The sequence below is a fragment of the Protomyctophum parallelum genome (genome assembly GCF_964188405.1).
Source record: "Protomyctophum parallelum genome assembly, chromosome: 8".
NCBI lineage: Eukaryota > Metazoa > Chordata > Actinopteri > Myctophiformes > Myctophidae > Protomyctophum > Protomyctophum parallelum.
In genome coordinates this window covers 52,743,326-52,756,100 of record NC_139703.1, presented here as the reverse complement: position 1 = coordinate 52,756,100, position 12,775 = coordinate 52,743,326, and positions in this window count along the sequence as shown.

Genomic DNA, 12,775 nt, shown 5'->3' with positions numbered 1-12,775 from the left:
GCATTTCAAAGCTTCAATGCCATGAGTCATAAAATGTTGCACAAATCTTGTGGTTGTCTTTCTTCCATTGTTAATATTGTATCTGTGTTGTCCCAGCCTTGTACTTATTGTTTTCCCTGTTTCTCCGACATATTGTAAACCACATTTGTTACATGTGATTAAGTAAATGCAGTTGCTCGTTCTGATTGTTAATCGTTGTTTAATTTCTAAAACGCGTTTTGTAGTTCTATTTTTGACTAATTGTTTGGGTTTGAAGTATTCTGGTCCCTCGCGTGCTGGTGCGTTGATTTCTTTTAGCTTGCTGTGTACTAGATAATCTTTAAGGTTTTTGTTTTTTCTGTAGGCTGATATAATTTTATAATCTTTTAGAAGATCATCCGTTCGGTTCTCAAAGTTCCTTTTTATTCTGTTGTTGGCTAGTGTGCTCTGTGTTGAATAACTGGTTATCAGGGCCAATTTAGGGCCTGGATCTCGCACTTTTATTTCTAAAAAAGTACTTTGGGCTTTACGGAGGAATGTTCTAGTGTAACCCCTTGGTCTAAGTGCCTTAAATAGTGTTTTACAAGCTATTTTGAAATCACTTCTTTGCGTGCAGATCCTATGGAATCTTAGTAGTTGTGATTTGACTATCCCTGTGTAAGAGTGTGTCGGGTGGAATGACGTTTTGTGTAAAAGGGCGTGGGTGTCTGTTTCTTTAAAGAATACTTTTAAGTCTAGTTTCCCATTTGTGTTAAAGTTTGGGCCCTTGAAGATTGTTACATCAAGAAAGTCAATCCTTTCAGTGTGTGTCACAAATTTTATCGTTATGGATCTGTGATGGCTATTAAGAACATCAATAAATTCCTGGAATTCTTCCTTGCTATGTTCCCATATTCCAAAGATATCATCCAGAAACCTATAATAATGTGTTGGTTTAAGTCTGCATTTTGCTAGTGCTGTCTGTTCCCATATGCTCATGTAAATGTTTGCATAAGATGGTGCAAATCGCTTTCCCATGGCCGTCCCTTTGATTTGTAGATAAAATTTGTTGTTAAAGGAAAAATCATTCTGGGTTAGATTTAAGTCTAGTAATTGGAGTAATTCCTCTTCTGGTCTATTTGTGTCTGGGTACTTATTAAATACTTCTTTAACTGCCCGTAGGCCTGCCTCTGTCTCAATGTTTGTGTAGAGGCTGTCTATATCTATCGAAAACAACAAGGCCTCTTTTCCTACTATAATAGTTTTAATTTTGTCCACAAAATCGTAAGTGTCTTTTATAAAACTGGGGTGTTTTATCGACAGTGGGTTTAAGAAGTATTCAATAAACTCTGCTGTCTGATAAGTCTCACTGCCACAGTCTGACACAATTGGTCTACCGGGTGGAACTTCATATGGTATTGTCCATGAATCCGGGCTTTTGTGTATTTTTGGTAAAAGATAAAATATCCTAGCTCGAGGGCTGTCCTGTCCTATTAAATATTGGTGTTGTTTGGCATTAATGTGTTTTTTATCTTTTAGTTTGTTAACAATGGCTTGGGCTTTTTTAGCTGTCTCTAGGTAAATTGGCTGGTCTAATGGCCTATAATGATCCTGATTATTAAGCTGTCTCTCACCTTCTAATAGGTATTGGTGTCTGTCCATAATTACTATGCAGGAGCCTTTGTCTGCTGGTTTGATTACGATCTGTTTGTTGTTAATTAGTTCTCTAAGTGCCCTGGTTTGTGCTAATGTGAGGTTATCTTTTTCTTTAATTTGTCCTGGTATGTGTTTTACCGTATTTAGGTCATTCTTGATTAGTTGTTTAAGGCTGGTTGGTAGTACCGTATCAGCCGGTTCCCAGTTTGAACCTGGTCGAAATGGCTGTCTTTCTCCTGTCTGGTCCATTCCAAAGTGTGTGGCCAGTTTCAGTCTGCGGTGATACTGGGAAAGGTCTTTCTTTAATCTATTGGTTTGTTGTTTGTAGATGTCCAGAGTTGGAATAAATGAAAGCCCCTTTTCCAGCAGTTCGGTCTGGTGTTGGTCTGGTTGGAAGTAATGCGACAAATTAATTATGTTAGACTTACTCCCCCTCCTTTCTGGGTTTATGGGGTCAATAAGTTTAAACTAGTAAGCCAATTTTCAAGCATTGCTTTGCCTGTCTCTTTTTTCCAATGTATGTTATCCGGACCCACTTTAAACTCCCTTTCATCCAATTTTGGGAGGAAACCCTTTTTATTTGTGATATTGCGATTTAATTCTCTTAAGTTGTTTTGCTCCCTGTGTGGGAGGGTATTTGAGTAGTTGATTAAAGGTATATGGATACTTGCGGTTGGAAATGCGTTCTGTGCAGCTGCGATGGTCTCTCTCAAGGCCCTCTGTGTTGTTTTTTGATTATTATGGCTTCTCTCGTTTATCCCAACGGATAGGATACAGTGTGCTACTGTGGTGTCTCTTGGTATTCTCTCCAGTAAGACCTTCGTGTGTTGGAATGACATTCCTGGGTAGCAATCCACTTGTAGATCCGGTCGTCTGAGAGATGGGAGGAGAGATGGGATATTGCCAAGGTTTGAATCTCCTATGACGACGATGCTTTTCTGCGGGTGTAATCTCCAACGTAGGTTCTTCTTTCTGGTGGAGATGTGTTTGTAAACTTCCCCTGGGGTCCTTGGTTCCATGATCTCTGGTTCGTCTGTTTCCTGTCCTCGGTCCTGTCCTCCTGTCGTGGTCCAGGTAGGGGCTGCTTCTGTGTCCTGGGTCTGGTCATGTGGGGTCCTCTCCTCTCTTGGTCCCGTTCTGCTGCGGACCGTCCTCTGGGGCTGTGGCGTGTCATCTGGAATGGCTCCCTTGGCCTTGTCTTTTTGGCTCCGTGTTTGCCTCTGCGGTGTACTTCTCTGTATTGGTGAGGTCAGGGGAGGGAAGTCTACTTCCGAAAGATCTGTTCTAGGTTGGACTGGAATTAGGGTTGGCGGTGGGACCCTGGAGATAATTACTTTGGGGAAGGCACATAGGGAGGAGGGGGTGGGGGTCAGGGAAGGTGGAGAGAGGGGGGCAGAGGATACACAGGGGTGTGGTAATGGAGAGCAATGGAGTGCTCTACCAGTAGATGGGGCAGGGGGAGTGGGGAAATGCATAGCAGGGATGGGGGAGGTAGGGGGTGGATTGGGGACCTGGGCAGATGGGGTAGAAGGGGGGGGAATGGAATCCTGTGCAATAGGAATCGGAGGGTGTGAATTGGGGACATTCAGAGAGACAACAGAGGGGGGGGATGGGGCAGACATGACCGTTCTATTTGTTCTAAGCTGTGTGATTATAAGTTGGGCCTTGTTTATCTCTAATTGTTTTAACCTTTTCCCTAAGTTTTTTCTAGACCATCTGATTGCTATGGTAAAGGCTTTCTTTTCTTCGTCCTCTGTTAGGTTATCTGTTAATTCTTGTTTGGTTGTGTTTATCAGTGTAGTGTAGTGTTCCTCTAGGGCTAAGATTGTTGTATGGCACCAGTGTCTGGATATCCCTTCAAGTAATAGGGCGGTTTTATCCGTTGGTTGAGCTGGTTTAATCAAATTAATGAGTTCAAGGGTTTTCCTTGCTATACTTGCTGGTGGTCTGCTCGAAGAATTTACATTCTGCAGATGATGTGTACTTATGATCAATTTGTTCATGGTCCTGATGGCTTTTAAGAAGTCACCTCTTTCTGTGTGGTGTGTGTGTGTGTCGATGTGTGTGTTGTATCTTACCGGACCCGTCCGGGTCTGGTGCTGTGGTCTCTCTCCGGCTCTTGGCTGATGTCCTGACTGCTGGTGGTCCTGCTGTCTGTTGTTCAGCCAAGGTTTCTGTCTCCGGCGGATCTGTGGTCTGTTGTTTGGAATTCCCTGTGGTTGATGGGGAGATCTCTCTCTGGGTCTGTCCCTCATCCAGGGCTCCAGCCTTCTCTCCTGGTGATATGGCTTGTTTCCAGGCCATCGTCCCGGTGGAGGTCCTGGCAAGCATGGCCCGTCCTCAGGCCATGCATCCCCAGTAGTTCTGCGGTGGTCTCTCAAGTGGTTCATCTGATGCATGCTATAGCTATTTCGGACTGGTTTGTCCTTCCTCAGGCAGGATTCTGTAGAAGAATGATTAGTTGTGTTGTAGCCCTGGTTTTTATGTGTTCCTAATGGTGGGCGTGACCTAGTAGTCTTTGGCCAATTAGTTTTGATGGGTGTGGCTTTCTTGACCATTGTTTCACCCTGTCCAACCAGAATCAATGGGTTTGTGTTCCATTGTCCTGGATTTTTTCATTTGTGGTTTGGTTTTAGTAGAGATAAGATGTCTCTAATAGAGAATCAGTAATAATTATAAAAGAATTCCCTCCGGTTTACAGGTACTAGCGCGGGGGGGATTTAAAAGACTTCAGTGCACTGTGCCTACCCATGATGCGACCGCAGGTCGCATCATGTGTAGGTACAGTGCAAGGAATAGATGCATTCGCCATGTATTTGAAGGAAGTCTGATCCAATCATTTTTAGATTTCTCCAGTTTAATCCTGCATTTAGGTTTTGTTGTGTTCAAGATCTGATTTTAGGTATGTTTAAACCGCCAGGGAAATCCGTGTTGAGGTTCTTAATCCACTGTTTTTCATTAAAACGTCTTTGTCCTACTGTCCAGTTGGGATTATGTTGCAGTCCAGTGCATTTCAAAGCTTCAATGCCATGAGTCATAAAATGTTGCACAAATCTTGTGGTTGTCTTTCTTCCATTGTTAATATTGTATCTGTGTTGTCCCAGCCTTGTACTTATTGTTTTCCCTGTTTCTCCGACATATTGTAAACCACATTTGTTACATGTGATTAAGTAAATGCAGTTGCTCGTTCTGATTGTTAATCGTTGTTTAATTTCTAAAACGCGTTTTGTAGTTCTATTTTTGACTAATTGTTTGGGTTTGAAGTATTCTGGTCCCTCGCGTGCTGGTGCGTTGATTTCTTTTAGCTTGCTGTGTACTAGATAATCTTTAAGGTTTTTGTTTTTTCTGTAGGCTGATATAATTTTATAATCTTTTAGAAGATCATCCGTTCGGTTCTCAAAGTTCCTTTTTATTCTGTTGTTGGCTAGTGTGCTCTGTGTTGAATAACTGGTTATCAGGGCCAATTTAGGGCCTGGATCTCGCACTTTTATTTCTAAAAAAGTACTTTGGGCTTTACGGAGGAATGTTCTAGTGTAACCCCTTGGTCTAAGTGCCTTAAATAGTGTTTTACAAGCTATTTTGAAATCACTTCTTTGCGTGCAGATCCTATGGAATCTTAGTAGTTGTGATTTGACTATCCCTGTGTAAGAGTGTGTCGGGTGGAATGACGTTTTGTGTAAAAGGGCGTGGGTGTCTGTTTCTTTAAAGAATACTTTTAAGTCTAGTTTCCCATTTGTGTTAAAGTTTGGGCCCTTGAAGATTGTTACATCAAGAAAGTCAATCCTTTCAGTGTGTGTCACAAATTTTATCGTTATGGATCTGTGATGGCTATTAAGAACATCAATAAATTCCTGGAATTCTTCCTTGCTATGTTCCCATATTCCAAAGATATCATCCAGAAACCTATAATAATGTGTTGGTTTAAGTCTGCATTTTGCTAGTGCTGTCTGTTCCCATATGCTCATGTAAATGTTTGCATAAGATGGTGCAAATCGCTTTCCCATGGCCGTCCCTTTGATTTGTAGATAAAATTTGTTGTTAAAGGAAAAATCATTCTGGGTTAGATTTAAGTCTAGTAATTGGAGTAATTCCTCTTCTGGTCTATTTGTGTCTGGGTACTTATTAAATACTTCTTTAACTGCCCGTAGGCCTGCCTCTGTCTCAATGTTTGTGTAGAGGCTGTCTATATCTATCGAAAACAACAAGGCCTCTTTTCCTACTATAATAGTTTTAATTTTGTCCACAAAATCGTAAGTGTCTTTTATAAAACTGGGGTGTTTTATCGACAGTGGGTTTAAGAAGTATTCAATAAACTCTGCTGTCTGATAAGTCTCACTGCCACAGTCTGACACAATTGGTCTACCGGGTGGAACTTCATATGGTATTGTCCATGAATCCGGGCTTTTGTGTATTTTTGGTAAAAGATAAAATATCCTAGCTCGAGGGCTGTCCTGTCCTATTAAATATTGGTGTTGTTTGGCATTAATGTGTTTTTTATCTTTTAGTTTGTTAACAATGGCTTGGGCTTTTTTAGCTGTCTCTAGGTAAATTGGCTGGTCTAATGGCCTATAATGATCCTGATTATTAAGCTGTCTCTCACCTTCTAATAGGTATTGGTGTCTGTCCATAATTACTATGCAGGAGCCTTTGTCTGCTGGTTTGATTACGATCTGTTTGTTGTTAATTAGTTCTCTAAGTGCCCTGGTTTGTGCTAATGTGAGGTTATCTTTTTCTTTAATTTGTCCTGGTATGTGTTTTACCGTATTTAGGTCATTCTTGATTAGTTGTTTAAGGCTGGTTGGTAGTACCGTATCAGCCGGTTCCCAGTTTGAACCTGGTCGAAATGGCTGTCTTTCTCCTGTCTGGTCCATTCCAAAGTGTGTGGCCAGTTTCAGTCTGCGGTGATACTGGGAAAGGTCTTTCTTTAATCTATTGGTTTGTTGTTTGTAGATGTCCAGAGTTGGAATAAATGAAAGCCCCTTTTCCAGCAGTTCGGTCTGGTGTTGGTCTGGTTGGAAGTAATGCGACAAATTAATTATGTTAGACTTACTCCCCCTCCTTTCTGGGTTTATGGGGTCAATAAGTTTAAACTAGTAAGCCAATTTTCAAGCATTGCTTTGCCTGTCTCTTTTTTCCAATGTATGTTATCCGGACCCACTTTAAACTCCCTTTCATCCAATTTTGGGAGGAAACCCTTTTTATTTGTGATATTGCGATTTAATTCTCTTAAGTTGTTTTGCTCCCTGTGTGGGAGGGTATTTGAGTAGTTGATTAAAGGTATATGGATACTTGCGGTTGGAAATGCGTTCTGTGCAGCTGCGATGGTCTCTCTCAAGGCCCTCTGTGTTGTTTTTTGATTATTATGGCTTCTCTCGTTTATCCCAACGGATAGGATACAGTGTGCTACTGTGGTGTCTCTTGGTATTCTCTCCAGTAAGACCTTCGTGTGTTGGAATGACATTCCTGGGTAGCAATCCACTTGTAGATCCGGTCGTCTGAGAGATGGGAGGAGAGATGGGATATTGCCAAGGTTTGAATCTCCTATGACGACGATGCTTTTCTGCGGGTGTAATCTCCAACGTAGGTTCTTCTTTCTGGTGGAGATGTGTTTGTAAACTTCCCCTGGGGTCCTTGGTTCCATGATCTCTGGTTCGTCTGTTTCCTGTCCTCGGTCCTGTCCTCCTGTCGTGGTCCAGGTAGGGGCTGCTTCTGTGTCCTGGGTCTGGTCATGTGGGGTCCTCTCCTCTCTTGGTCCCGTTCTGCTGCGGACCGTCCTCTGGGGCTGTGGCGTGTCATCTGGAATGGCTCCCTTGGCCTTGTCTTTTTGGCTCCGTGTTTGCCTCTGCGGTGTACTTCTCTGTATTGGTGAGGTCAGGGGAGGGAAGTCTACTTCCGAAAGATCTGTTCTAGGTTGGACTGGAATTAGGGTTGGCGGTGGGACCCTGGAGATAATTACTTTGGGGAAGGCACATAGGGAGGAGGGGGTGGGGGTCAGGGAAGGTGGAGAGAGGGGGGCAGAGGATACACAGGGGTGTGGTAATGGAGAGCAATGGAGTGCTCTACCAGTAGATGGGGCAGGGGGAGTGGGGAAATGCATAGCAGGGATGGGGGAGGTAGGGGGTGGATTGGGGACCTGGGCAGATGGGGTAGAAGGGGGGGGAATGGAATCCTGTGCAATAGGAATCGGAGGGTGTGAATTGGGGACATTCAGAGAGACAACAGAGGGGGGGGATGGGGCAGACATGACCGTTCTATTTGTTCTAAGCTGTGTGATTATAAGTTGGGCCTTGTTTATCTCTAATTGTTTTAACCTTTTCCCTAAGTTTTTTCTAGACCATCTGATTGCTATGGTAAAGGCTTTCTTTTCTTCGTCCTCTGTTAGGTTATCTGTTAATTCTTGTTTGGTTGTGTTTATCAGTGTAGTGTAGTGTTCCTCTAGGGCTAAGATTGTTGTATGGCACCAGTGTCTGGATATCCCTTCAAGTAATAGGGCGGTTTTATCCGTTGGTTGAGCTGGTTTAATCAAATTAATGAGTTCAAGGGTTTTCCTTGCTATACTTGCTGGTGGTCTGCTCGAAGAATTTACATTCTGCAGATGATGTGTACTTATGATCAATTTGTTCATGGTCCTGATGGCTTTTAAGAAGTCACCTCTTTCTGTGTGGTGTGTGTGTGTGTCGATGTGTGTGTTGTATCTTACCGGACCCGTCCGGGTCTGGTGCTGTGGTCTCTCTCCGGCTCTTGGCTGATGTCCTGACTGCTGGTGGTCCTGCTGTCTGTTGTTCAGCCAAGGTTTCTGTCTCCGGCGGATCTGTGGTCTGTTGTTTGGAATTCCCTGTGGTTGATGGGGAGATCTCTCTCTGGGTCTGTCCCTCATCCAGGGCTCCAGCCTTCTCTCCTGGTGATATGGCTTGTTTCCAGGCCATCGTCCCGGTGGAGGTCCTGGCAAGCATGGCCCGTCCTCAGGCCATGCATCCCCAGTAGTTCTGCGGTGGTCTCTCAAGTGGTTCATCTGATGCATGCTATAGCTATTTCGGACTGGTTTGTCCTTCCTCAGGCAGGATTCTGTAGAAGAATGATTAGTTGTGTTGTAGCCCTGGTTTTTATGTGTTCCTAATGGTGGGCGTGACCTAGTAGTCTTTGGCCAATTAGTTTTGATGGGTGTGGCTTTCTTGACCATTGTTTCACCCTGTCCAACCAGAATCAATGGGTTTGTGTTCCATTGTCCTGGATTTTTTCATTTGTGGTTTGGTTTTAGTAGAGATAAGATGTCTCTAATAGAGAATCAGTAATAATTATAAAAGAATTCCCTCCGGTTTACAGGTACTAGCGCGGGGGGGATTTAAAAGACTTCAGTGCACTGTGCCTACCCATGATGCGACCGCAGGTCGCATCATGTGTAGGTACAGTGCAAGGAATAGATGCATTCGCCATGTATTTGAAGGAAGTCTGATCCAATCATTTTTAGATTTCTCCAGTTTAATCCTGCATTTAGGTTTTGTTGTGTTCAAGATCTGATTTTAGGTATGTTTAAACCGCCAGGGAAATCCGTGTTGAGGTTCTTAATCCACTGTTTTTCATTAAAACGTCTTTGTCCTACTGTCCAGTTGGGATTATGTTGCAGTCCAGTGCATTTCAAAGCTTCAATGCCATGAGTCATAAAATGTTGCACAAATCTTGTGGTTGTCTTTCTTCCATTGTTAATATTGTATCTGTGTTGTCCCAGCCTTGTACTTATTGTTTTCCCTGTTTCTCCGACATATTGTAAACCACATTTGTTACATGTGATTAAGTAAATGCAGTTGCTCGTTCTGATTGTTAATCGTTGTTTAATTTCTAAAACGCGTTTTGTAGTTCTATTTTTGACTAATTGTTTGGGTTTGAAGTATTCTGGTCCCTCGCGTGCTGGTGCGTTGATTTCTTTTAGCTTGCTGTGTACTAGATAATCTTTAAGGTTTTTGTTTTTTCTGTAGGCTGATATAATTTTATAATCTTTTAGAAGATCATCCGTTCGGTTCTCAAAGTTCCTTTTTATTCTGTTGTTGGCTAGTGTGCTCTGTGTTGAATAACTGGTTATCAGGGCCAATTTAGGGCCTGGATCTCGCACTTTTATTTCTAAAAAAGTACTTTGGGCTTTACGGAGGAATGTTCTAGTGTAACCCCTTGGTCTAAGTGCCTTAAATAGTGTTTTACAAGCTATTTTGAAATCACTTCTTTGCGTGCAGATCCTATGGAATCTTAGTAGTTGTGATTTGACTATCCCTGTGTAAGAGTGTGTCGGGTGGAATGACGTTTTGTGTAAAAGGGCGTGGGTGTCTGTTTCTTTAAAGAATACTTTTAAGTCTAGTTTCCCATTTGTGTTAAAGTTTGGGCCCTTGAAGATTGTTACATCAAGAAAGTCAATCCTTTCAGTGTGTGTCACAAATTTTATCGTTATGGATCTGTGATGGCTATTAAGAACATCAATAAATTCCTGGAATTCTTCCTTGCTATGTTCCCATATTCCAAAGATATCATCCAGAAACCTATAATAATGTGTTGGTTTAAGTCTGCATTTTGCTAGTGCTGTCTGTTCCCATATGCTCATGTAAATGTTTGCATAAGATGGTGCAAATCGCTTTCCCATGGCCGTCCCTTTGATTTGTAGATAAAATTTGTTGTTAAAGGAAAAATCATTCTGGGTTAGATTTAAGTCTAGTAATTGGAGTAATTCCTCTTCTGGTCTATTTGTGTCTGGGTACTTATTAAATACTTCTTTAACTGCCCGTAGGCCTGCCTCTGTCTCAATGTTTGTGTAGAGGCTGTCTATATCTATCGAAAACAACAAGGCCTCTTTTCCTACTATAATAGTTTTAATTTTGTCCACAAAATCGTAAGTGTCTTTTATAAAACTGGGGTGTTTTATCGACAGTGGGTTTAAGAAGTATTCAATAAACTCTGCTGTCTGATAAGTCTCACTGCCACAGTCTGACACAATTGGTCTACCGGGTGGAACTTCATATGGTATTGTCCATGAATCCGGGCTTTTGTGTATTTTTGGTAAAAGATAAAATATCCTAGCTCGAGGGCTGTCCTGTCCTATTAAATATTGGTGTTGTTTGGCATTAATGTGTTTTTTATCTTTTAGTTTGTTAACAATGGCTTGGGCTTTTTTAGCTGTCTCTAGGTAAATTGGCTGGTCTAATGGCCTATAATGATCCTGATTATTAAGCTGTCTCTCACCTTCTAATAGGTATTGGTGTCTGTCCATAATTACTATGCAGGAGCCTTTGTCTGCTGGTTTGATTACGATCTGTTTGTTGTTAATTAGTTCTCTAAGTGCCCTGGTTTGTGCTAATGTGAGGTTATCTTTTTCTTTAATTTGTCCTGGTATGTGTTTTACCGTATTTAGGTCATTCTTGATTAGTTGTTTAAGGCTGGTTGGTAGTACCGTATCAGCCGGTTCCCAGTTTGAACCTGGTCGAAATGGCTGTCTTTCTCCTGTCTGGTCCATTCCAAAGTGTGTGGCCAGTTTCAGTCTGCGGTGATACTGGGAAAGGTCTTTCTTTAATCTATTGGTTTGTTGTTTGTAGATGTCCAGAGTTGGAATAAATGAAAGCCCCTTTTCCAGCAGTTCGGTCTGGTGTTGGTCTGGTTGGAAGTAATGCGACAAATTAATTATGTTAGACTTACTCCCCCTCCTTTCTGGGTTTATGGGGTCAATAAGTTTAAACTAGTAAGCCAATTTTCAAGCATTGCTTTGCCTGTCTCTTTTTTCCAATGTATGTTATCCGGACCCACTTTAAACTCCCTTTCATCCAATTTTGGGAGGAAACCCTTTTTATTTGTGATATTGCGATTTAATTCTCTTAAGTTGTTTTGCTCCCTGTGTGGGAGGGTATTTGAGTAGTTGATTAAAGGTATATGGATACTTGCGGTTGGAAATGCGTTCTGTGCAGCTGCGATGGTCTCTCTCAAGGCCCTCTGTGTTGTTTTTTGATTATTATGGCTTCTCTCGTTTATCCCAACGGATAGGATACAGTGTGCTACTGTGGTGTCTCTTGGTATTCTCTCCAGTAAGACCTTCGTGTGTTGGAATGACATTCCTGGGTAGCAATCCACTTGTAGATCCGGTCGTCTGAGAGATGGGAGGAGAGATGGGATATTGCCAAGGTTTGAATCTCCTATGACGACGATGCTTTTCTGCGGGTGTAATCTCCAACGTAGGTTCTTCTTTCTGGTGGAGATGTGTTTGTAAACTTCCCCTGGGGTCCTTGGTTCCATGATCTCTGGTTCGTCTGTTTCCTGTCCTCGGTCCTGTCCTCCTGTCGTGGTCCAGGTAGGGGCTGCTTCTGTGTCCTGGGTCTGGTCATGTGGGGTCCTCTCCTCTCTTGGTCCCGTTCTGCTGCGGACCGTCCTCTGGGGCTGTGGCGTGTCATCTGGAATGGCTCCCTTGGCCTTGTCTTTTTGGCTCCGTGTTTGCCTCTGCGGTGTACTTCTCTGTATTGGTGAGGTCAGGGGAGGGAAGTCTACTTCCGAAAGATCTGTTCTAGGTTGGACTGGAATTAGGGTTGGCGGTGGGACCCTGGAGATAATTACTTTGGGGAAGGCACATAGGGAGGAGGGGGTGGGGGTCAGGGAAGGTGGAGAGAGGGGGGCAGAGGATACACAGGGGTGTGGTAATGGAGAGCAATGGAGTGCTCTACCAGTAGATGGGGCAGGGGGAGTGGGGAAATGCATAGCAGGGATGGGGGAGGTAGGGGGTGGATTGGGGACCTGGGCAGATGGGGTAGAAGGGGGGGGAATGGAATCCTGTGCAATAGGAATCGGAGGGTGTGAATTGGGGACATTCAGAGAGACAACAGAGGGGGGGGATGGGGCAGACATGACCGTTCTATTTGTTCTAAGCTGTGTGATTATAAGTTGGGCCTTGTTTATCTCTAATTGTTTTAACCTTTTCCCTAAGTTTTTTCTAGACCATCTGATTGCTATGGTAAAGGCTTTCTTTTCTTCGTCCTCTGTTAGGTTATCTGTTAATTCTTGTTTGGTTGTGTTTATCAGTGTAGTGTAGTGTTCCTCTAGGGCTAAGATTGTTGTATGGCACCAGTGTCTGGATATCCCTTCAAGTAATAGGGCGGTTTTATCCGTTGGTTGAGCTGGTTTAATCAAATTAATGAGTTCA